This window comes from Camelus dromedarius, unplaced genomic scaffold (assembly GCF_036321535.1).
Source record: "Camelus dromedarius isolate mCamDro1 unplaced genomic scaffold, mCamDro1.pat HAP1_SCAFFOLD_19, whole genome shotgun sequence".
NCBI lineage: Eukaryota > Metazoa > Chordata > Mammalia > Artiodactyla > Camelidae > Camelus > Camelus dromedarius.
Window position 1 is genome coordinate 189648 of NW_026989808.1, and position 26971 is coordinate 216618.

The following is a 26971-nucleotide window of genomic DNA, read 5'->3' on the forward strand; positions in this document are numbered from 1 at the left end:
GATAGTCTCTTTTAGTTCTTTCAGTGTGTTGATCATTCCCTTTTTGAAGTCTAGTAGACTATCAGTCTATTTTACTGTTTGTTCTTTCAGGGGATTTCTCTTGTTCTTTTAATTGAAAGTGGTTCCTCGGCTTCTTTATTTACTCATATTTCTCTGGCTCTATGTATTTCTTCTAGACCCGTTTCTGAGCTGTGGTGTGTAGTAGGCAGGGTGGGAGCACTTCAGTTGTGAAGAAAAATAGGCAGGAGATTTCCACTGGGGAGTTCCCTCTGTGGTGTTGTCTGTCACTTGTTATGCAGACTTACAAAGTACTATTTGTTGATGTTGGCTTTATCCCTGCTTTAGCTATGGGAATGTCAGCCACCTACTCTGGTGCCCCTCAGGTTCTGAGCCCCAGGAAACATCAGTGCAGATCCAGCAGTGTCAGTCCCTTGGACCTGCCTTAGCAAGTGTGTAGTCACACACATGAATTTGTGGTCCACTACAGGTTCAGCTCAAACCCCAATCCTGCATCCACATATGGAACCATACACCACCCTGTTGTAAATACCCTCACTGGCCACCCTTCTTGAGTCAGAACTGCACTCACTGCCTGTAAGTCCCAGAGGTGTGGATCCACAAAGTGACCAGAGAGAGCAAATCCACCCTCTCTGCCTGGGGCTGTAAACAAATCTCAGTCCCGCCTGTGAAGTTGCAATGGCACAGGATATAGATTCAACATTCAGCTCTGCCTTTGTGCAGCAGTGTTGGCTATGACCAAGCCCCATTTCTCTTCTCATGAGAACACACCAACAATGGAGCCAAGTGGAGAAAGTGACTTTGGCACAGCCATGCATCATTCCTCCCCCATTATACCAACATTGGTGCTTTTTTATGAGAGTTTCAGTCTGTTCTGTTCCACACACACACACACACACACACAGCCAGAGCTCACACTGCCCTCTAGTTTCCTGATGCTGCCTCTCTGCAGTGTGACCCAGCCCTCTGCCTGGGCTCTTCACTGAATCCAGTAGCCAGTCCTGGCTCATCCCTGCTAGTTCATGTCTAGGGCTGGTCATCACAGGGACCCTCTGTGTCAGTATTCACCAGTTCTGCCTGCCATGCAGTTGCCACTGTGTCCTCCCTACCTTGGAAGCTCTGCTTCTTTCCTAGCTGATCTCCCAGCTAGAGAGGTTGTGTCCCAGTGTGAGGGTGCCTTTCTTCCCATGCTACTTTTTCCCTGCAGGATCAGTCCTGCACTGAATTTGTCTTTCTTCTTATTATTCCTTACCATATCTTGTGAGAATCTTCCTGTATTTCAAAATGAGAGACACTGTGCCAGAGTTCAGGAGGTTTCTGTGCAATTCAATGTTTTTGTAGATGTAATTCTTTGTGTATTTGTGGGAGAGGTCAAGCTGTGTGTCTGTCTACTCTGTCACTTTGACTCCTTCAAATTTTAAAATAGGGCTAGGTCTTTCTTAATTACTCTCAACAAGCTGTTGTAGTTTCCAGCGTACATGTCTTGTAATTTTTCCTTGCCTCTATTGGATGCTGATTCAGAACATACACAACCTTCTAGAGAAACCTGTCCCACCCTGCCATTTGCTGCCAACTAGCTGGCCTGTGTCTGAGTCACCAAAAGGTTTTGTTCTTTATCTGATTCTTAATTCTTTAGAATTTATCATTTTACTCTCATAAATTCTGATTGTACTTGTAACAAATACTTTAAAATAAAAATAATAAACTTTATGCTGTGGATTCAATATGAATGAATCTCAAGTAACATATGCTTTAAATACCTTAGAATTAGTAAAGCAATATAGATACATTATGAACACTTGAAATGTTGCCTAAAGGAAAAGTGCAGAGATTTGCAAATCCCACCCCCAGAAGTGACCGTCATGAATGGCTTGGTGAACATCTCTCAGTCTCTATCTCTCTTATTCTCTCTGCCTCTGTCTCTCACACACCACAAGATTCATTTACATCTATGATGATTTGACACATATGTGGTCATAGATGGCATCTGGGATGTAGATGATGGATTAACAAGCATCCAAACTGAGGGCTTCCTTGACATCAGGTAAAGACCTAGCAGTCATTTTTCCAGCTGCACAACAATCATTCCTCCATGTGAACCAGAACTGATGAATCCCACCCCCTCTCCATGAACATTAGTGTTGCTTCCAATCTCCTACTAGTTAAACCAGAACTGTGATGAACATCCTTGAAAAGACATCTTTGAAAAATTGTGCAAGAATTTTAGTATGATCAACACTAAGCATCAGCACTACTCGGAAAGGGGTGAACTTGTGGAACTGTAATTCATCCTGCATACTGTTCTCCCAGAGAGGAGTGTCTGTTCACTCTTCCCTCCAGGGGATCTACTGTGGCCTCTGCCTCCTCATGTTGTCACTAGAGCTGGTTGTCACCAGGCTAAATTCCTGCCAGTGTGATGGTGACCAATGCTGTCTCCAAAGTGTGTACATCTGTGTGCATCCTCACTTGAGAGGTCAAGCACCTCTAATATACACTGGCCACCTGCATTTCCTCTTGTTGGAATTGCATGTGTTTGTTCTGTTTCTGTTTAGAACACAGTGTTTCAAGAAGTTTTTGGACCACAGGGATGTGAAACCTTTCTCTGACTTTAGGTTATGAAAAATGATTTTTCCAGGTTGTGGTTTGACTTTCATGGCTTTTGAATATTATTATTTTTTATTTTTTAGGTTATGTTTTGCCACAGGAAGAGCTAAGCATCTCCCTTCTGGCTCTGGTATCACACATAGAATAGCAGTGCCTATCTCGAGATTATGCACATAGTTACTAAAAATTTTCATTTTGTACATCTCATGTTTAATCCACCTGGGTTTCCCTTTCAAATAACCAAAATACTACTTCAAGTTAAAAAAAAAAAACACCAGTCCCTTGTTAAAATATGAGAGCAGACACAAACAGCCACCTTTTGTATGATTTCATTGATAGGGAACATCCAGGGTAGGGAAAGACACACAGAGAGAAAGAGGATTAGGGCTTGTCAGGGGCTAGGGGAGGGAGAAAAGAGAATGTGTGCTTTGGATACAGGGTTTTATTATGAGGAAAGAAACAGTCTGAAACTAGACAGTGATGATGGTTACACAGCATTGTGAATGCACTTAATACTCCTGAATTGCACAATTTAAAATGGAAAAACATCTAAATTTTATTATTGTAAACTTAAAACATAAAAATAGATGATACTCTAAATGACATGAAAGAAAACAAGGAAATTACAGAAAAAAAAAAAAACAAAAATGATTCCAGGAGAAGGGAAGTAAAGTTCGGGTCTGAGAGTGGGTTGATTCTGAGAATTAGATGACAGTGTTGGTGTTTGCAGAGGCATCTCAGCCTGTAGTGGTGGTGATGCCTGAATTGGCTCTGGGTCTCATAGAAGTGTGTGTGTAGGTGCAGGAGGAGCTACAAGATCAGGCTCAGGGTCTCCCTGCAGGACTGGTAATGTAACCTGGCTCTAGGTCTCCTGTAGGGCTATTCTTACAGTCTCCCTGCAGAGCTGGTGGGATGTGAAATGGTTCTGTGTTTTTTGCAGGTGCATGTTCGGGTTCCCCTGCAGGGTTGGTAGAATGGGACCCAGTCCTGTGTCTCCTGCAGGATCCAGCTCAGGATCTCATGCAATACCAGGCTCAGGGTCTCCTTGTAAGGCTTGTGGAATGAGACCCCATCCTTTTTCTCCTGCAGCAGCAGATTCATGGTGTCCCTGCAAGGTTTTGCAATTTCACCCTACTCTGTATCACCTGCAGGAGCAGGCTCAGACTGTCCCTGCTGGGTTGTTGGAATATGACCCATCTCTGATTCTCTTGCAGAAGCAGGCTCAGGGTCCCTCTACAGGGCTAGTCAATTTTGTTCCAGTCCTAGGTCCCTTGCAGGTGCAGGATTGGGGTCTTCTTTCAGGGCTGGTGAAATGTGACTCAGCTGTTGGTCTCCTGCAGAAACAGGCAGAGTTTCTCCCTGCAAGCCTTGTGGAATGAGACCCAGTGCTGGGTCTCCTACAGGAGCATGCTCGGGGTCTCTAGGCAGGGCTAGTGGAATTGGACCTGGCTAATGGTCTCCCTGCAGTGCTGTTGGAATTGGTCCAATTCTTGGGTGTCTTGAAGGTGCAGGCTCTAAGTCTCCCTGCATTGCTGGTGAAATGTGACCCAGTTGTGGTTCTCCTGAAGGAACAGTCTCAGGGTTTCCCTGCAGGGCTGGCGGATGGAACATAGTCCTGGGTCTCCTGGAGGAGCAGGCTCTGGGTCATTCTAGAGCTGTTGCAATATGACCAATCTCAGGTTCTCCTGTAGGAGTAGGCTCGGGGCCTTCCTGCACGGCTAGTGGAATTGGACACGGCTCATGGTCTCCGTGCAGTGCCATTGGAATTGGTCCAAATCTTGGATCTTTTGAAGGTGTAGGTTCTAAATTTCCCTGCATTGCTCATGGAATGTGACCTGGCTCTGGTTCTTCTGCAGGTGCAGGCTGATAAATTACCTGTAGGGCTGGTGGAATGTGACATGGCTCTTAGTCTCCTGCCAGAGCTGATTCAGGGTCTTTCCACAGGGCTGGTAGAATTGGTCCCAGGCCTGGGTCTCCTGCATGTGAAGGCTCAGGTATCCCTGCAGGGCTTGTGGAATGTGACTGGGTTTCTGTTTCCTGCAGGGGCAGGTTCAGAGTCTCCTTGCAGTGTTGCTGGAATGGCACATGGCTCTGAGTTTCCTGTAACAGCAGTCTTATGTTCTTCCTACAGGGCTAGTGGAATATGACTCAGACCTTGGTCACTTGCAGGAGCAGGCTAGTTTTCTCCCTGCTGGGATGGTGGAATCAGACCCTGTCCTGGGTCTTCTGCAGAAGCAGGCTCCAGGTCTTCCTGCAGGGCTGTTGGAACATGACCCCATCACTGGTTCTGCTTCAGGAGTAGGCACAGGGTCTCCTTGCAAGGATAGTGTAATTGGACCCAGCTCAGGGGTCACTACAGGGCTGATGGAATGTGACCTGGCTCTGTGGTTCCTGCAAGTGTAGGTTCTGTGTCTCCCTTCAGGGTTGGTTTAATGGGACCCATTCCTGGGTCTCCTGTAGAAGTAGGCTCAGAGTCTCCCTGCAGGGCTGGTGGAATGTGACCCATCTCTGGGTCACCTGCCAGAACAGATTTGGACACTACCTTCAGGCTGGAGGAATTGGGCCTGTTCTTGCATTTCCTGCAGGAACAGGCCTTGGGTCTTCCTGGAAGAATACTGTAATATGACCCATCTCTGGTTCTCTTGCAGGAGAGGCTCATGGTCTCCCTAGAAGGTTAGCAGAATTTGTCCCATTCCTTGGTCCAAGGCTCAGGGTATCCCTGCAAGGTTGGTGGAATGGGACCTAGTCCTGTGTCTCCTGCAGCAGCAGGTTCTGTTCTCTTTGCATGGCTGGTGGAATGTGACTCCACTCTGTAGTATTTTTTGCAGATGCAGGCTTAGGGACCTCACCAGAACTGATGGCTCTTAGTCTCCTATGGGAGCAGGTGAGGGATTCCCTGCAGAGCTGGTGGAATTCATCCCAGTCCTCAGTCTCTTGCAATTGCAGACTCAGTGTCTCCCTGCAGGGTTTGTGGAATATGACTTGGCTGTGGGTATCCTGCAGGAGCAAGCTCAGTGTTTCCGTGCAGGGTTGGTGGAATGAGATCTAGTTCTGGCTCTCCTACAAGAGGAAGCTGGGATTCTCCCTGGAAAGGCTGGTGGAATTGGACTGGGATGTCTGTCTCCTGCAGGAGCAAGCCTAGGGATTACCTGCAGAGCTGGTAGAATGTCACACAACTCTTGTTCTTCTGCAGGAGCTGGCTCATGTTCTCTGTGAAGGGCTTGGTCTCCCCCAAGAGCAGGTTTGTAGTCTCACTACAGGGCTGGTGTTATGTGACCCACTCTGTTTTCTGCAGATGCAGTCTCCGTGTTTGACTGCAGGTTTGGTGGAATGGGACGAAGTCCTGGGTTTCCTGGAGTAGCAGGCTTACAGTCTCCCTTCTGGGATATTGGAATGTGACCCAGTCATGTGTTTCCTGCTGAAGTGGCCTCAGGATATCCCTGCAGGGCTGTTGGAATTGTACCTCGCTCTGTATCACCTGCAGGATCAGGTTTGTGCTCTCCCAGCAAGGCTGGTGGATTTGGACCTATTCCTGGGTCTCCTGCAGGAGCAGGTTTTCAGTCTTCCTGCAGGGCTTCTGGAATATGACATATCTCTAATTTTCCTGCAGGATCAGGCTTGTGGGTCACCCAGCAAGGCTAGTGGAATTGGACCCACTTCAAGGTCTTAGTGCAGAGTTGATGGAATGGGACCCAGTCCTGGGTCTCCTGCAGGAATTGGCTCAGAGTCTCCCTGCAGGACTGGTGAAATTGGACCCATTCCTGAGTCTCCTGCAGGAGGAGGCCCTGCATCTTCCTGGAGGGATGGTGGAATATGACAGAGATCTGGTTCTCCTGCAGGAATAGGCTCAAGGTCTCCCTACAAGGCTAGTGGAATTGGACACATTCCTGGATCCATTGCAAGTGAAGGCTTGGGGTTCTTCCTACACAGCTGGTGGAATGTGATTTGGTTCTGAGTCTCCTGCAGGAGTAGGCTCAGGGCCTCCTTGAAAGATTGGTGAAATGGGACACAGTGCTGTGTCTCCTGCAGTAGCAGGCTCAGGTTCTCCCTACAGTGTTGGTAAAATTGGACCTGGCTCCAATTCAACTGCAGTAGCAGACTGAAGGTATACCTGCATGGCTGGTTTAGTGTGAAGGAACAGCAAGTCTTAATACATTGGCCCACTCCTGGTAAAAGTATAAACAGGGCTTGGTGCATGGTCTCTTGTATTGTCTGAAAAAGCCCCTTGAGATGTGTTGATTATGATGACCTCTTCCAAGAACTTGAACACTTATAGAATCTCTGCCAACTCATCTTGTTTAGACTGAAGGAATCTGCCTTTCATCAGTTCTTGGAATAGAGATCAACACAAAATGAAAGAGGGAAGAAAAAATTACCAATCTATCTATTAAGAAATCAGCTGAAGACATTAGAAAGTTCTCTTGCAATGCACTTGTTTCTATTTTGGTGCATTTAGAATCATTTCTTTATTATCAACTTTGGCCATTTAAATTAGAATATATATTGTTGTAGGCCTACTGGGGTTCATTATGCTTGGACCCTCTGTGCTTCCTGTGTTGAGATAGCTGGTTCTATCTTTGGTTTAAGAAAATTTCAGTCTGATTTCTTCAAATATCTTTTCAAACCATTTGCCTTTCTTCTTTTCCATGTGGGATCCCTAGGAGTCATAGACTGGTATGTTTTCTCTTATCCCAGGTTTCAGTTGCATTGCTTGCATTGGTTTTCACTTGCTTTTCTATGTCGTGTTCTGACTGAGTGATTGCGGTTATCCTGCTTTCGAATTCACTTATTTGTTCCTCTGCATTATCTAGTCCGATTTGGACTGTCTTTAGCTTAGCTATTCTCACCATTGAGTTTTCTGATTCTATTTGGCTCATCTAAAGTGTTTCTCTTTCCATTTATACTAGCCTGCATTTGTATTCATAGACTCAAGATTTCCTTCAGTGTTTTTATGTCCTCCCTTTTCAAGTCATGTTCTAGTAAATTTTGGTGGTCTAATACATTGCATGTTCTTTCAGGAGACTCCTGTCTTTTGAAAATTTGGAATGGTTCTTTTAATTTTATTATATCCCTCTATCGCTATGGGTTAAGGATTATCAGTTATCTATTATAGACTTGAACAGCTTTTGTAAGTGAAATCATTTCTGTGCACATTTAGTATTAATGCTTTGAGGATTGTTTTTGGTATGTAATGATGCCATGCATTCCTTCTGTGTCTGTTGCCTGTTATATCTATGATTGCTAGTGTGGTTTTTGTTGTGGTGAATACAACCTATTCTAGTAAAGTTAGCAGAGTGTCATTTTGGTTAAATGCTTATCATAGCTCTGACAGTGCTGGGATTAGTAATTTTTGCTGGAATACAGGCTTCCAAATGGTTTCTGGGCTGCCGGCTGGATATGTGGATAGGGAATGGTTCCAATACACTCTCATGAAAGTGCATTCGTCCTTACTATTGCCACGGAAAAGTCAAAATTTTATAATGGGTTCCCTCAGGTTCTCTGCAAACAAAAACAAAAGTGGAAACAAATCTAATGATGTCACACATTAGAACCTGTTGAAGCGTGCAGTGCCACAGTTGGGTCCTTAGTGTAGTACTGGGTCAGCACCACAACTATTGTTGCATTAGCATGTGGTAGTCAAGTCTGACGGAAAGGCTTCAAATTCACATATTGTTCAGCAGATCTCTGCTCCAAGAACTCTTGCAATAAGGCATTGGAACTCAAAGGCAAGCATGGGGCATTTCAAAAACCTCTGCTTTGGACAATAAGAAATTTCAATCCTGCCTATGAAAGTTGCAGATCCTTGGGCTATAGAATCTGATTTCAACAATAAATTTCCCTGGATTCTAGAAGCTAGATGAAGATGGCTCTGAATGAGACCCATTTCTCCTTTATGGAGAAAATGAGCAATTATACCGTGGATGTGGAAAGACTGTGACTAAGGCCCTGGGTTACTAAGCTAATCCACAACACATATGCCAGCAGATTTAATATTAAGAGAGGACACAGGCAGATCTGTTCTCTAGATAGTACCAACCACAGCCCAAAACAATCTGCAAACCCCTGGGAATAAATTTGTGACATCAGACACAGCCCTAACACACAGATTCCACAGGCACTCCTAGCTCAAAATTAACAGGTGGAGTATTGGTCTGGGAATGAATTGCAGAGAAATTTTGTGATTATTGCTTTCAGATATGTCAACCAAACGTCCACTATGCACTCTTTTAACCCTCAGCACATTGTCTTCCATCTCAAATGACCTGTCCACTTTAGAGTGTGCATTCCAGTAAAACACAGTTTCCCCTTTACTGCTCCCTCACCAAAGGTCAGGTCCTGCACTGATTTCCATTCTCTAATTTGCCTTCTACTCTTTCCAGGTTATGTGAGAATTTTCTGACTTTTGAAGTAAGAGATGTTTGGGCATTTTTCAGCAGGGTTCCTGAGCCAAGGGCTGGGAGAGTGTATGTTTATCTTGCTGTATACATGGGAGAGAGTGAGCGAAGTTTGCACTGGTACTCTGCCAGTTTGGCATGGATAAATTAACACAATTTAGTCATAACTCACAGACACTTGATTCTTGTTTAGCTATTTTTCTGTATATCAGTTGTGGGAGGATGTGTCCGAAAACTCCAGGTCTGACAATGTGTTCATACCTCATTGCAGACTTTCAAATAATAAACAGAATTAAATTACATACATGGGAAATGTATCAAAATAAATACAGTTTTAGAAACATACTATATCTAACTATAAGACAGAGTTGCCAAATTTAGGTACCAGCTTGAAATATCCAAATAAGAAAAATGCACAGAAAATATAAATTAGCAGCCAAAAGTCATGAAGGAGGCAGGTCAACAGTTTTCTCTTGGTGCCTCCAGCACTAACAGAAACAGTGAAATGATTCTTAGAACCATTAACAACCACAACCCTAGTTTTCCATTGTGCATGTGGTGCCCTTTCCTAATAATGACACATACTGGTCAATGTTGGCGATTCAAGGGGAAAAATTATTATTTAGGAAACCACAAAGAAACCCAAACAATGTATTTTTACATAGGCTTGGTTTCAATAGCACTTAGAGATATTATAGATATGAGAACACTGCCGCAGCTTTGCTAGGCTATTGACAATCATGTGCTCTTCTATCAAAGATGAGAATGTTTAATCGACTAATTATGTTGAGAAAAGCAATTTAACCCAAAAAATACAGCAATCACATTATATCCTGCTCCTGGGACTTGACAAAAGGGAAAAGACGGTCCACAAAAGAAGTGTCACTACATACCTATCCCAACAATTACACTTCATTTCAATAACTGAATTATAATAGTTACAAATACTGTTTTGAAAAAATGAGGATAAATAAATATCCAAATTCAGGCAAAAAATTCACTCACTTAAAAAACTCCCTTCACACCAAAGTAGACATAAGCCCAGCATTTGCTGAATCTAGGGGAAGATCATCATTTCAAGGTGTGAGCGAAGAATTCAATACCAATCTATTTTAGTCGAGAGTAGTTGACAATGGAGGAGTTCACTGTTGTGCACAGAATGTGAAGGAGGAGGAACTCTGATACAAGGAGGGGCTTGCTCAGCTCCTACTGGCTTCATTGCAACTCAAGTGCTGATTCTTTGAAGTGGATACATGAGGGGAGGGGAGGGAAGAGCAAGTGCTTGGTACCAAGGGCCAACCCTGGGAAAAGGCTTACCTGTGCTTCGTGCTTGGTCGTCTGAGTGGTTTATAAATGCCCCTTGGGACGTGTGGATTCTCACGACCTCTTCCAAGAACATGAGCGCTTTTATCATCTCTGCCATCTCTTCTCTTTTAGACGTCAGTAATCTTGGACCCGTTCTTGGAGCAGAGAATTGAGTACCTTCCTAAAGTGCACGTTGACACTCCATATGTTTCTGCCAGTATCAGCGAGGTTCAATATGTCTCATGAATGTCTTTTGAGCCTGGTATTCTCAACAGAAGTCTCCATGCCAGTATTCTCCATTGTAGCAGAACAACTCTCATCAATGTGTTCGCATCTCACCTCAATTTGTGCAGCCAGCTTTTCTGCCAACTTCCTTCATGTCTCCTATAAAGTCAAATTCTAAAGGACAGGGCAAGTCTGAAAGTACCTCGGAGCCTCACCTGTAAGCTGATGACAGGCAGATCTTCCACTATCTGCCCTTTCAGATTCTGGAAACTGACCCGTGAACTCAGGCCATTGCGCAGCACGAGTATCTCGAACTTACACAGATTCCAGAAAAAGAGACTTAAGCCAAGCTCCATAGAGGGCGGTACCGCCTCCATGACACTGATCCACCCACAGAATTCTGCCCAGTTACCTTGGATCCACCAGCCACAACAATCCTGGCAGAACACACCAAGATTCCACCTGGAATCCAACCGGTAACTGCCATCCCCAATGGTTGCTGCATCTTGTCAGTGTTGGGGGAGGGGCTGCATCAGACGAGAGGTTCCAAAGGTAAATGTGATTCTCTCCATTAGCGTCCCATGATCAGTTTTTTCTTCCCTCTATCCTTTTGTACAGATCTGTATACACAGTACAAACGGAGGGAATTCTGTCCATGTTAAGTTTATGGTTTCACACGTCTTTAAACTTTCTAACTGTTAACATTACACAAAGACCCACTATAAGAATCTTTTGTTTGTGTAATATCCATTCACCCACAATGCATATCCGTCTGTTGCTTTTCTGCTGAAATACACACTCTCTCAGAACATGGATCCATTTGTTTCATGGGGGCTGAAATTCCTAGAAGTGAAACCAATCCCAATGTGCACTTTCCTGTCTGTCTCTTTTGCTCTTAGTACAGTTTTGCAGAGCTACTTGTCTTTGTTATAGGTGTATGCCATTTATTCTCTACGTAGGGTTGAATATGCCATTCATTGATCCTGTTGGAAGACTTGTAAACCTATATCACGGACTATGACTCCATCTTATTCAAAATCGGCATTTGGGTTAGGTCACGATATGCTCTTTTGAATCAATATTTATGAATATTAATGCACACGTCTGTGTTCTGAATACATGTGTGTTGATTACATGCAAGCCTCGATACTGGGTCAATGCAGGCTGAATCATCCTTGACATCAGTTTGAGTAATTTATTTTGAATTATCATGTATCCTTTGGATAGATGTCAGCCAACCGTACACTTTTTGTGTTTATTTGTTTGATTGTTTGTTTGCTTGTTGTTTGTTTTGCAAACACATTACGCCATGAATCTCTCCGTTTGCTTCAGAGAGTTATGTAAGCTGATTTACTTAGTATAGTGCTGAAAATCAACTATGATTTCCTGCTCCCCACTTCCATCTTCAGGATTTTGATTTCCTCATTGCCTTTTTGTTTATTCTTTGAAACTCATTGCTCTTCTTGCATTTCCAATAATGGTTTTCTTATTTACATTTCTACTTGCTACTTTTCGATTCAGGGTGGAATTCTCAATCTTCCTTTAAGGATAAGTTCCTAACTGCTGAATTCTTCTAAGTTTTGCCGGTCTGTGAAATTATCTAGCTCTGCCTTTAATAGGAATGGCAGTCTTGTAGCATAGGCTACCATAGATTGCAGCTTTTTCTTATTCAGGATTTGGTCTATGTCCTGTCACTCCTTCTATCCTGCAATATTCCTCTCGAAATATAAGCTGAAACCCCTCTGGAGGTAGTGTTGTGACTAAGTTGTTTTCCTCTAGATGCATTTAAAATCACTCGGTTGATCATGAACTTTGTTGATTTGAATAATACTGCTGAATGTAGGTGTATTGGGTTTCCAACTCCTTTGGTATGTGTACTTTCTGATTTCGTATACCTCATTCTTTCTTGTCTTTCAGCAAGTTACAGTCTGATTTTTCTACAAATATCTTTTCAGACTTTTTTTGTTAATCTTGCTTTTCCATCTGGGACTCTTACGAATCTTACTCTTTCATGCTTTGTCTTACCCCAGGCTTCAACAGCAATGTTTGCATTGGGTTGCACTTCTTTTTCTATGTCTTCTTCTGATCGAGGGATTTCTGTTCCCCTGTCTTCACAGTCTTTCACGAGTCCGTCTGCATTATCAAGTCTGCTTTGGACTGACTTTAGCCCTGATATTATCTCATCCTTGAGTTTTCTGATATTATTTGGCTCGTTTTTAGAGTTTCTCTTCCCCTTTCCTGGATAACTGCCTTTTGTGATTCTGAGACAATGTTGTACTTCATGTTTTCCTCACCTCAGTTTTCAATACATGCTCTGGTAGCGTTTTGCAGTCTAGATGTTTGAAAGCTTATTTTTTGGGCCTTCAAACTCTTTGAAACTGAAAATGGTACTTCCTGTTTCTTTTACTATACTTCTTTATCTCTACTGGTCAAGTAATATCAGATATATAATATAGATTTATAGGGCTTTGTTAAGTGAAAATTTTAGACCATTGGGTGTACAAAGTTCCATGATATTTCTGTGAGGACAATTTTCCCTAGGCATTGATGCCATGTCCTGTTCCTGTGTGTGTTGTCTGGTATATCTCTAATTGCTGGTGTTGCCTTTGTTGTGATGAACACACCATATTTTTTCAATTAGTAAAACTTCGTTTTATTGCACTTACCTCACAATTCTGAAAGTGCAGAGTACACTTCCTGTTCTGGAAATGAAGCTTAAAGGTTTTCAGCACGGCATTCTGCTGTATGTCATATTGGAGTCTTTCCAAAACAGCAAACTGAGAGTGTGCTTGTGCTTTCTATTGCCATGGGAATGTCCCAAAGTTACCAGTTCTTCCCAGAGCTCCTCTGTGTACAGAAACACCAGTGGAAACATATGTATGGATGCCATAAATCAGGGCCTGCTGGAATGATCCCGCAGACCGATCTTTGTGTCCTCTGTGCAGTACCATGTCAGTGCCATCCAAAATGTAGCATCCGCATTTGGGAGATAATGCTGAAGGAAATGCTTCAACTTCTCACGTTGTGGACTTTGACCACTCTTCCTTGATCCCTCATCCTTGGGTCATGTGTGCACGAATGCAACCACAGAGCTGTACCGAATTCTCTTCCTCAAACCAATCCATAATTCCTGTCCAGGTTATGACTGTAGCATATCCTAAAGGTTTTCATACTGATTTCAAACCCAAGGGCCACTGAATCCCTCAGACCAGATGCACGACATCTCTGATTGAGCCCCACACGTGCTCTATTGGCAAAATGCCAAATTGATCCTGGGCCTGCAAAATGCAGTGGATGTGGCCATGGCACATATCGAAAAACTCAACCTCACACGCCAATGTGGTTGCTTTCTTAATGGGGTAACAGGTCGGTTTGCTCTCTTGATAGAACCCACCACAACCCACAATGCACTCCAGATCCCTGAGACTCAGCGTGTGCCATTATCTGTAGCTCTATACCTCATTTTCCACTGCCTCTGCTGGCTCAAATTTGGCAGATCGGATCTTTGTCTCAGATTCAATTGTGGGGATATTTTGTGCTGATTTCTATGAGTTATGTCAGCCAAGCATCTGCTGTGCACTCTTCTAACACTCAGCGCATTACCTACAATCCCATCTGTGCTGTCCGCTTGAGAGTGTGCGTCCAAGTAAAACAGAGTTTCACCTTTGCTGCTCCATCAGCAGAGGTCAGATCCTGCACAGATTTCCATTCTCTACTTTGCCTTCTCCTGCTTCCAGGTTTTCTGAGGCCTCATCCTGTCTTTGGAAGTAACAGACCACACTTCGGAAAGTGTCCTGTGCCAAGGGCTGGGTGAGTGGATGTTTACATTGCTGTGTACATGGGTGGGAGTGAGCGCAGGTTGCACTGGTTCTCTGCCAACTGGGCATCGATAAATCAACACTTTACAGATATAATTCACAGAATTGTGATGGTTGTTTAGCTCTGTTTAATATGCAGCCATGGTGGGAGGGTTTGTCCGTAGCCTCCAATTTTCACATTGTGTTGATAACTCAGTTGCAGTTTTTAAGAAGGTTAATAGAATTGATTTACATGTTTTGGGATTTATAAGAAAATGAAGGTAGATTTTGAAACATACTAAATCCACCTAGATGCCAGACCTGTCAATTTTGTAACATTATGTCAACTATAAGAAAAATATAGACAGTTATAAAGTAAAATCACTGTCCAATAATTTGAAGGGGATATGTCAACTCTTTACTGTTGAAGCCTCCAACACCAACCGGAACCATGAAGTACCTATTGGAACCACGAAATAACCGAGAACCTGGGTTTCCCTTGTGCATGTGGTTCCCTTTACTCACAATGACACATACTGGCCAATGTTGGCATTTCAAGGGGTAACATTCCTCTTTGGGAAAATACAAGAAAAACCAAACAAAATTATACATTTAGGCTTGATTCCAAAGCACCTAGAGGCATTTTAGCTATGAGAACCCTGCTGCAGCTCTGCTAGGCAATTGAGAACCAATTGTTCTTCTATCATTGATGAGAACGCTTAATCATCCGATCATATTGGGTAAATAAATTTCACACAACCAAGTGTGCACCCCCATGATATCGTGCACCCGGGGCTTGTCTGAAGGGAAAGACGCCCCACATAACCTGTGTCTTTAATGTCTTTCACGACTTTTACAGTTCAGTTCACTATCTGACTTATAATATTTGACTATACTGTCTTGAAATACTGAGGCCTAATACATATTTAAGTTCAGTCAAAGATTCCCCTCACCTACCACACTCCCTTCACCCGAAAAAGACTTAACCACAGCATTTGCTGAATCTACGGGAAGGTCATCATTTCTTTGTGTGAGCTGAGTATTAAATTCCTATCTATTTTAGTCGAGAGTATTTGACCTTTAAGGAATTCACCATTCTTCACAGAGTGTGAAGTTGGAGGAACTCTGATTCTAGGAGGGGCTTGCTCTTCTCCTACTGGCTTCATTGCAGCTCAGGATCTGATTCTTTAAAATGGATGACTGAGTGGAGGGGTGGGAAGTGCAAGTGCCTGATAGCTATGCCCAAACCTGGGAAAAGGCTAACCTGGGCTTGGTGCATTTTGGTCTGAATGGTTTGTAAATGCCCCTTGGGACCTGTGGATTCTCGTGACTTCTTCCAAGAACATGAGCGCTTTTATCATCTCCGCCATCTCTTCTCTTTTAGACGTCAGGAATCTTGGACCCGTTCTTGAAGCAGGGAATTGAGTAACTTTCTCAAGTGCACGTTGACAATCCGTATATTTCTACCAGTATCACCGAGGTTCAGTAGGTCTCATGAAAGAATTTCGAGCCTGGAATTCTCTAGAGAAGCCTCCATGCCGGTATTCTCCATTGTAGCAGAACAACTCTCATCAATATGTTCGCATCTCAGCTCAATCCATCCAGCCAACTTTTCTGCCAGGTTCTCTTCGTGTCTCCCATAAAGTCGACTTCAACAGGACTGGGCAAGTCTGGAAGTAACTCTGAGCCTCAGTAGTATGCTGATGACAGGCAGATCTTCCACTGTCTGCCCTTTCAGATTCTGGAAACTGACCCGTGAACTCAGGTCTTTGGGCAGCAGCAGTAACTCGAACTTGCACAGCTTCCCGAGCAAAAGACCAAAGCCAAGCTCCACAGAGGGCGGCAGACCCTCCATCACACTGATCCACCCACAGAATTCTGCCCAGGTACCTTGGTTCCATCAGCCACAACAAGCCTCGCAGTACACAGCAACATTCCTTCTGGAATTCCATCCGGTAACTGCCATCCCCAATGGTTGCTGCATTATTTCAGTGTTGGGGGAGGGGCTGCATTAGACTAGAGGTTCCTAAGGGAAACGTGATTCAATCCACTGGCGTCCAATCGTCCTTTTTTCTTCCCTCTTTCCTTTGGTCCAGACTGTATACAGAGTACAAACGGAGGGAAGTGTGTCCATTTTTAGTTTATGTTTTCACACGTCTTGATACTTTCTAACAGTTCACATTACACGGAGACCCACTAAAGTAAAGTCATGTTTGTGTAATATCCATTCACCCAGAATACATATCCGTCTGTTGCTTTCTGCTGAAACATCCACACTCTCAGAACATGGATCCATTTGTTTCATGGGGGCTGAAATTCCTCGAAGTGAAACCAATCCCAATGTGCCCTTTGTAGTCTGTCTCTTTTGCTCTTAGTACAGTTTGGCAGAGCTACTTGTCTTTGCTATAGGCTTATGCCGTTTCTTCTCTACGTAGGGTAGAATATGACATTCGTTCATCCTGTTGGAAGACTTGTAAGTGTATATATCACGTTCTATGAACCAATCATATTCAAAACCGACATTTGGTTTGGGTCACGATATGCACTTATGAATCAATATTTATGAATATGAATGCATGCATCTGTTTTCTGAATACAAGTGTGTTGAGTACATGCTAGCCGCCATACTGGGTCGATGCGTGCTGAATGATCCTTGACATCACTTTGAGTATTTTGTATCGAATAATCATGGTTCTTTGGTATATGTCAGCCAACTGTAACCTTTTGGTGTTTGTTTGTTTGATTGTTTGTTTGTTTTGCAAACACATTAGGCCATGCATCTCTACTTTTGCTTCAGACAGACAATAATATAAGCTGATTCACTTAAGATAGTGCTTAAAATCAACTATAATTTCCTGCTACCCTCTCCCATCTTTAGGATTTTGATGTCCTCCTTGCCTTCTTCTTGTTTCTTCTTTGCAACTCATGCTCTTCTTGCATTTCCAATAGTGGTTTTCTTATTTCCATTTCATCTTGCTTCATTTCTACTCAGGGAAGGATTCTCAACTTGTGTTTTAGGATCAGTTTCAAACTGCTGAATTCTTTTAAGATTTGCTGGTCAGTGAAATTCCCTAGATATGCCGTTCTTAGAAACGGCGGTCATTTGGCATTGGTTACCGTAGATTGCAGCTTTTTCTCATTGAAGATATGGCCTATGTCCTGGCACTCCTCCCTGTCCAGCAAAATTTCTGCCGAGATATGAGCTGAAACCCCACTGGAGGTTCTATTGTGACTAAGTTGCTTTCCTCGAGGTGCATTTTAGATCACTGGGATGATCATGAACTTTGTTTATTTGAATTCTACAGCTGCTTGTTGGTGTATTGGGATTTCACCTCCTTTGGATGCTGTGTACTTCCTGAATTCGTATAGATGATCCTTTCTTGGCTTTCAGCATGTTTCATTGTGATTCTTCTACAAACACCTTTTCAGAATTTTTTATTTTATCTGTTGCTTTTCCTTTTGGGACTCTTATGAATCCTATTCTTTCATGCTTTGTCTTACACCAGGATTCAACAGTGATGTTTGCGTTGGTTTGCACTTGCTTTTCTATGTCTTTATCTGATCGAGGGATTTCTGTTCCCCTGTCTTCACAGTCATTCACGAGTCCCTCTGCATTATCTAGTCTGCTTAGGACTGACTTTAGCCCAGTTATTATCTCATCCATTGAGTTTTCTGATATTATTTGGTTCTTCTCTAGAATTTCCCTTCCCCTTTTCTGGTATTCTGACCTTTGTGATTCTGAGACTCTGTTGTACTACAGTGTTTTGCTCACCTCCGTTTTCAAAGCTTGCTCTGGTAGAGTTTTGCATCTAGATGCTTGAAAGCTTATTGTTTGGGCCTTCAATCTCTTTGGAACTGAAATGGTACTTCCTGTTTCTTTTACTATATTTCTTTTTCTATCTTGTTCAAGTACAATCAGGTATTTAATATAGACTTATAAGGCTTGGTTAAGTGAAAAATTTAGACTCTTTGGTGTATGCAATTCCATAATATTTCTGTGAGGACAAATTTCCCTAGACATTGAGGCCATGCCCTGTTCCTGTGTGTGTTTTCTTGTATATCTCTAATTGATGGTGTTGCATTTGTTGTGATGAACACACCATACTGTTTCAGTTAGTAGAACATCATTTTTATTACACTAATCTCACAATTCTGAAAGGGCACAGGGCACTTCCTCTAGTGGAAATGAAGCTTCTATAGGTTTTCAGCTCTGCATTCTTCTGTATGTCATTTTGAAGTGTCTCCAAAACAGCCAAAAGAGTGCACTTGTACTTTCTACTGCCATGGGAATGTCCCAATGTTACCAGTTCTTCCCAGAGTTTCTCTGTCTACAGAAACACCAGTGTAAGCATATGTATGCATGTCATAATTCAGGGCCTGCTGGGATGATCCCGCAGACCGACCTATGTGTCCTCAGTGCAGTACCCTGTCAGTGCCGTCCAAAATGTAGCATCTGCATTTGGGTGATAATGCTGTAAGAAATGCTTCATCTTCTCATGCTGTGGACTTTGACCACTCTTCCTATTTCTCCAATTCTTGAGTAATGTGTTCATGAAGGCAACCACAGAGCTGTTCCGTATCGTCTGCCTCAAACCAGACTGTAATCCCAATCCAGGTTATGAATGTAGCAGATCCTAAATCTTTTAATACTGATTTCAAACCCAACGCCCCATGGAACCATCAGTCCAGATGCATGATACCTCTGATTGAGCCCCACACGTGCTCTATTGGCAAAATGTCAAATTGGACCCTGGTCCTGCAGATGCAGTGGATGTGGCCATAGGACATATCGAAAAACTCAACCTCATGCGCCAGTGCGTTTGCTGTCTCACTGAGGTCACAGTTCTCTTTGCTCTCTTGAAAGTACCCACCAAAACCCACAATGCACTCTAGATCCCTGAGTTCTGTCAGAGCCATCATCCATAGCCCTATCCCTCTTTTTCCGCTGCCTCTGCTAGCTCAGATTTGGCAGCTCGGATCTTGGTCTCAGATTTAAATGTGGGGATATTTTGAGCTGATTTCTTTGAGTTCTGTCAGCCAAGAATCTGCTGTGCACTCTTCTAACACTCAGCGCATCACCTTCAATCCCATGCCTGCTGCCCGCTTGAGAGTGTGCTTCCAAGGAAAACAGAGTTTCACATTTGATGCTCCATTACCAGAGGTCAGATCCTGCACTGGTTTCCATTCTCTACTTTGCCTTTTCCTGCTTCCGGTTTTTCTGAGGCCTCATCCTGTCTTTGGAAGTAACAGAACACTCTTAGGCAAGTGTCCTTTGCCAAGGGCTGGGTGAGTGTGTGTTTACAATATTTTGTGTATGGTAGCTAGTGAGAGCAGTTTGCACTGGTTCTCTTCCTACTGGGCATCGACAAATCAACACTTTTCACAAATAATTCACAGAAATAGGATATTTGTTTCGCTCCGATTTCTTTACAGCCATCGTCGGTGGGATTTTCTGAAGACTCCAGCTTTGACCTTATGTTGATAAGGCAGGTGCAGCCTATCAGAAAGTTAACAGTATCGATTTACATGTTTTGGTATTTATATGAAGGTGAAGTTAGATTTTGAAAATTACCAAATCAACCTAGAAGCCAGACTTGACAGTTTCTGTAAAATTTTGTCAGCTCTAAGGGATAATCAGACAGTCTCAATGTAAAATAACAGTCCAAAACTTTGAAGGCGACATGCCAACTCTTTTCTCTTGAAGCCTCCAACAACAAAGGAAACAATGAAATAAGTATTGGAACCATGAAATAACCCCCATCCTGTGTTTCACTTGTGCACCTGGTGCCCTTTAATCCCAATGACACATACTAGGCAATGTTGGCATTTCAAGGGGTAACATTCCTCTCTAGGAATATACAAGAAAATCTAAACAGAATATATATATTTAAGGTTGATTCCAAAAGCACCTAGATGCATTTAACTATGAGAAGCCTGCTGCAGCTATGCTAGGCTATTAAGAAACAGGTGCTCTTCTATCAGTGCTGAGAAGGCTTAATCATCCGATCATGTTGGGTAAAACAATTTAACACAACCAAGTGTGCACCTCCTAGATATAGTGAACCCGGGGCTTGACGGAAGGGAACGACGGTCCATATAACCAGTGTCTTTAATGTGTTTGGCGAGTTTTACAGTTCAGTTCACTATCTGACTTCTAAATTTTTCCTGAACTGTCTTGAAAAACTGAGGCCTAATACATATTCAAGTTCATTCAAAGATTCCCCTCACTTCCCACACTCCTTTCAGCCCAAAGAAAACATAACCAAAGCATTTCCTGAATCTAGGGGAAGGTCATCATTTCATTGTGTGAGCTAAGTATTCAATTCGTATCTATTTTATTCGAGAGTATTTGACCTTTAAAGATTTCACAGTTGTTCACCGAGTGTGAAGCAGGAGGTTCTCTGATTCTAGTAGGGGCTTGCTCACCTCCTACTGGATTCATTGCAGCTCAGGTTCTGATTCATTGAAATGGATGCCTGAGTGGAGTGGAGGGAAGAGCATGTGATTGATAGCTAGGCACAAACGTGGGAATAGGCTTACCTGGGCTTGGTGCATTTGGGTCTGAATGATTCGTAAATGCCCCTTGGGATGTGTGGATTCTCACGACCTCTTCCAAGAAAATGAGCGCTTTTATCATCTCTGCCATCTCTTCTCTTTTAGACGTCAGGAATCTTGGACTCGTTCTTGGAGCAGATAATCGAGTAACTTTCTCAAGGGCAAGTTGACTCTCCTTATGTTTCTTCCAGTATCACCGAGGTACAGTAGTTCTCATGAATGTCTTTCGAGCCTGGTATGCTCTAGAGATGTCTCCAAGCCGATAATCTCCACTGTAGCAGAACAACTTTCATCAATGTGTTCGCACATCTCCTCAATCCATGCAGCCAGTTTTTCTGCCAGCTTCTCTTCGTGTCTCCAATAAAGTCGACGTCCACAGGACTGGGCAAGTCTGAAAATACCTCAGAGCCTCACCATTAAGCTGATGACAGGCAGATCTTCCACTGTCTGCCCTTTCAGATTCTGGGAACTGACCTGTGAACTCAGCTCTCTGGGCAGCAGCAGTATCTCGAACTTAAACAGCTTCCCGTACAAAAGACCTAAGCCAATCTCCACATAGAGCAGCAGACCCACCATCAAACTGATCCACCCACAGAATTCTGCCCAGTTACCTTGGATCCACCAGCCGCAAAACGCCTCGTGATACACACCAACATTCCACCTGGAATCCAACCGGTAACTGCCATCCACAGTGGTTGATGCATCAAGTCCGTGTTGGGGGTGATGCTGCATTAGACGAGAGTTTCCTAAGGGAAAGGTGATTCTATCCAGAAGGGTCCCATGTTCTTTTTGTCTTCCCTCTTTCCTTTTGTTCAGATCTGTATACACAGTACAAACGGAGGGAAGTGTGTCCATGATCATTTTATGAATTCACACCTATTATACTTTGTAACAGTTCAGAGTACACGGAGACCCACTCCAGGAAACTCATGTTTGTGTAATATCCATCCACCCAGATTACATATCCATCTGTTGCTTTCTGCTGAAACACCCACACTCTCAGAACATGGATCCATTTGTTTCATGGGGGCTGAAATTCCTAGAAATGAAACCAATCCCTACGTGCACTTTCCTGTCTGTCTCTTTTGCTCTTAGTACAGTTTTGTAGAGCTACATGTCTTTGTTATAGGCTTATGCCGTTTCTTCTCTACGTAGGGTAGTATAAGGCATTCGTTCATCCTGTTGGAAGACTTGTAAGTCTATATCCCGTTCTCTGACCCACTCTTATTCAAAACCGTCATTTGGGTTGGCTCAAGATATGCACTTCTGGATCAGTATATATGAGTAGTAATGCACGCGTCTGTTTTTGGAATACAAGTGTGTTGAGTACATGCTAAAAGCGAAAATAGTTCAATGCGTGCTGAAGGATACTTGACATCACTTTGAGTACTTTGTCTTGAATAATCATGGTTGTTTGGTATATGTCAGCCAACTGTAAACTTTTGGTGTTTGTTTGTCTGATTGTTTTGCAAACACATTAGGCCATGCATCTCTCCTTTTGCTTCAGACAGACAGTCATGTAAGCTGATTCACTTAAGATAGTGCTTAAAATCAACTATGATTTCCTGCTACTCTCTCCCATCTTTAGGATTTTGATGTCCTCCTTGCCTTATTGTTCTTACATATTTGCAACTCAGGCTCTTCCTGCATTTGCAATAATGGTTTTGTTAATTCCATTTCATCTTGCTACTTTTCTACTCAGGGTAGGATTCTCAATTTTTGTTGTAGGATCAGTCTCAAACTGCTGAATTCTTTTAAGGTTTGCGTGTAAGTGAAATTCCCTAGCTGTGCAGTTGTTATAAACAGCGGTCATTTGGCATAGGCTACCCTAGATTGCAGCTTTTTCTCTTTCAGGATATGGTCTATGTCCTGGCACTCCTCCTCGTGCTGCAAAATTTCTGCCGAGATATCAGCTGAAACCCCTCTGGAGGTTCTGATGTGACTAAGTTGCTTTCCTCGAGGTGCATTTTACATCGCTGGGATGATCACGAAATTTGTTTATTTGAATTCTACAGCTGATTGTTGGTCTATTTGTTTTCCACCTCTTTTGGATGCTGTGTACTTCCTGAATTCGTATAGATGATACTTTGTTGGCTTTAAGTAATTTCATTGTGATTTTTCTACAAATTCCTTTTCAGAATTTATTATTTTATCACTTGCTTTTCCATTTGGGAATCCTATGATTCCTATTCTTACCTGGTTTTTCTTAACCCAGGATTCAACAGTGATGTTAGCGTTGGTTTGCACTTGCTTTTCTGTGTCTTATTCTGATGGAGGGATTTCTGTTCCCCTGTCCTCACAGTCATTCACGAGTCCCTCTGCATTATGTAGTCTGCTTAGGATTGACTTTAGCCCAGTTTTTATCATATCGATTGAGTTTTCTGATACTACTGTGTTCTTCTTTAGAGTTTCTCTTCCCCTTTTCTGGTATTCTGCCTTTTGTGATTCTGAGGCACTGTGGTTCATCAGTGTTTTCCTCACCTCCATTTTCAGAGCTTGCTCTGGTATCGTTTTGCCGTCTAGTTGTTTGAAAGCTTATTTTTTGGGCCTTCAATCTCTTTGGAACTGAAAATGGTACTTCCTGTTTCTTTTACTATAATTCTTTTATTCTACAAGTCAGGTATTATCATGTATTTAATATAGACTTATAGAGCTTGGTTAAGTGCAAATTTTTGACTCTTTGGTGTATGGAATTCCATGGTATTTTTGTGAGGACAATTTTCCCTATACCTTGATGCCATGCCCTGTTCCTGTGTGTGTTGTCTGGTATATCTCTAAATCCTGGTGTTGCATTTGTTGTAATGAACACACCATACTGTTTCAGTTAATAGAAACTCCTTTTTATTACACTAATCTCACACTTCTGAAAGGGCACAGGGCACTTCCTCTAGTGGAAATGAAGCTTCAATAGGTTTTCAGCTCTGCATTCTTCTGTATGTCATTTTGAAGTGTCTCCAAATCAGCCAACATAGAGTGCGCTTGTACATTCTACTGCCATAGGAATGTCCCAATGTTACCAGTTCTTCCCAGAGTTTCTCTGTCTACAGAAACACCAGTGTAAGCATATGTATGCATGTCATAATTCAGGGCCTGCTGGGATGATCCCGCAGACCGACCTATGTGTCCTTGGTGCAGTACCCTGTCAGTGCCTTCCAAAATGTAGCATCTGCATTTGGGTGATAATGCTGTAAGAAATGCTTCATCTTCTCATGCTGTGGACTTTGACCACTCTTCCTATTTCTCCCATTCTTGAGTAATGGGTTCATGCCGTCCAAAATGTAGCATCTGCATTTGGGTGATAATGCTGTAAGTAATGCTTCATCTTCTCATGCTGTGGACTTTGACCACTCTTCCTAGTTCTCTCATTCTTGAGTAATGGGTTCACGAAGGCATCCACAGAGCTGTTCCGCATCCTCTGCCTCAAACCAGAGTGTAATCCCAATCCAGGTTATGAATATAGCAGATCCTAAATCTTTTAATACTGATTTCATACCCAACGCCCCCAGGAACCCTCAGTCCAGATGCATGATACCTCTGATTGAGCCCCACACGTGCTCTACTTGCAAAATGTCAAATTGGACCCTGGTCCTGCAGATGCAGTGGATGTGGACATAGAACATATCGATAAACTCAACCTCACGCGCCAGTGCGGTTGCTGTCTCACTGGCGTCACAGTTCTCTTTGCTCTATTGAAAGTACCCACCAAAACCAACAACGCACTCTAGATCCCTGAGTTGAACGAGAGCCATCATACGTAGCCCTATCCCTCTTTTCCCGCTGCCTCTGCTAGCTCAGATTTGGCAGCTCGGATCTTGGTCTCAGATTTAAATGTGGGGATATTTTGAGCTGATTTCTTTGAGTTCTGTCAGCCAAGAATCTGCTGTGCACTCTTCTTACACTCAGCGCATCACCTTCAAGCCCATGCCTGCTGCCCGCTTGAGAGTGTGCTTCCAAGGAAAACAGAGTTTCACCTTTGATGCTCCATTACCAGAGGTCAGATCCTGCACTTGTTTCCATTCTCTACTTTGCCTTTTCCTGCTTCCGGTTTTTCTGAGGCCTCATCCTGTCTTTGGAAGTAACACACCGCTCTTTAGCTAGTGTCCTTTGCCAAGGGCTGGGTGAGTGTTTGTTTACAATATTATGTTTATGGTAGCTAGTGAGAGCAGCTTGCACTGGTTCTCTTCCTACTGGGCATCGACAAATCAACACTATTCACAAATAATTCACAGAAATTGTATATTTGTTTCGCTCCGTTTTCTTTAAAGCCATGGTCGGAGTGTTTGTCTGAAGACAGCATCTTTGTCCTTATGATGACAAGGCAGTTGCAGTCTTTAAGAAGGTTTATAGTATCGATTTACGTGTTTTGGGATTTATATGAAAGTGAAGTTAGTTTTTGAAAATTACCAAATCAACCTAGAAGCCAGACTTGACAATATGTGTAAGAATTTGTCAGCACTAAGGAAAAATCAGTCAGTCTCAATGTAAAATAGCAGTCCAAAAGTTTGAAGGGGACATGCCAACCCTTTTCTCTTGAAGCCTCCAACAACAAAAGGAACAATGAAATAACTATTGGAACCATGATATAACCCCCAACCTGGGTTTCCCTTTTGCACCTGGTGCCCTTTATTCCCAATGACACATACTAGGCAATGCTGGCATTTCAAGGGGTAACATTCCTCTCTAGGAATATACAAGAAAATCTAAACAGAATATATACATTTAGGCTTGATTCCAAAAGCACCTATAGGCATTTAACTATGAGAAACCTGCTGCAGCTATGCTATGTTATTGAGAGCCAGGTGCTCTTCTATCAGTGCTGAGAAGTCTTAATCATCTGATCATGTTGGGTAAAGCAATTTAACACAACCAAATCTGCACCTGCAAGATATAGTGCACCCGGGGCTTGAAAGAAGTGAGTGAATGTCCACTTAACCTGTGACTTATTGTGTTTGGTGCCTTTTAAAGTTCAGTTCACTATCTGAATTTTTATATTTTCCTGTACTGTCATGAAAATCTGAGGCCTAATACATATTCAAGTTCACTCAAAGATTCCCCTCACTTCCCACACTCCTTTCAGCCCAAAGTATACATAACCCCAGCATTTCCTGAATCTACAGGAAGGTCATTATTTCTTTGTGTGAGCTAAGTATTCAATTCCTATCTATTTTAGTGGATATTATATGACCTTTAAGGAGTTCACTCTTGTTCACCGAGTGTGAAGGAGGAGGAACACTGATTCTAGTAGGGGCTTGATCTCCTCCTACTGGATTCATAGCAGCTCAGGTTCTGATCCATTGAAATGGATGACTGAGTAGAGTGGAGGGAAGAGCATGTGATTGATAGCTAGGCACAAACGTGGGAATAGACTTACCTGGGCTTGGTGCATTTCGGTCTGAATGATTCTTAACTGCCCCTTGGGATGTGTGGATTCTCATGACCTCTTCCAAGAACATGAGCGCTTTTATCATCTCTGCCATCTCTTCTCTTTTAGACGTCAGGAATATTGGACCCGTTCTTGGAGCAGAGAATCGAGTAACTTTCTCAAGGGCACGTTGACTCTCCGTATGTTTCTTCCAGTATCACCGAGGTTCAGTAGGTCTCATGAATGTCTTTCGAGCCTGGTATGCTCTAGAGATGTCTCCAAGCCGATAATCTCCACTGTAGCAGAACAACTTTCATCAATGTGTTCGCACATCTCCTCAATCCATGCAGCCAGTGTTTCTGCCAGCTTCTCTTCTTGTCTCGCATAAAGTCGACATCAACAGGACTGGGCAAGTCTGAAAATACCTCAGAGCCTCACCAGTAAGCTGATGACAGGCAGATCTTCCACTGTCTGCCCTTTCAGATTCTGGGAACTTACCTGTGAACTCAGGTCTCAGGGCAGCAGCAGTATCTCGAACTTACTCAGCTTCCCGAACAAAAGACCTAAGCCAATCTCCACATAGGGTAGCAGACCCAATATTAAACTGATCCACCCACAGAATACTGCCCAGTTACCTTGGTTCCACCAGCCGCAACACGCCTCGTGGTACACACCAAAATTCCACCTGGAATCCAACCGGTAAGTGCCAT

At 43.0% G+C, this 26971-nt stretch overlaps 1 long non-coding RNA gene across 1 annotated transcript in view; it reads left to right on the top strand.

Moving 5' to 3' along the window:
* The window catches only part of LOC135320817 (uncharacterized), a 42203-nt gene extending 15596 nt beyond the window's left edge, over positions 1–26607 (top strand). The window contains exons 4-7 of the long non-coding RNA XR_010380147.1: positions 10455–11099; positions 14285–14357; positions 21005–21574; positions 26391–26607. This is a non-coding gene — a long non-coding RNA (uncharacterized LOC135320817). The remainder of the gene's footprint in view (positions 1–10454; positions 11100–14284; positions 14358–21004; positions 21575–26390) is intronic.
* Positions 26608–26971: the final 364 nt, after the last annotated feature.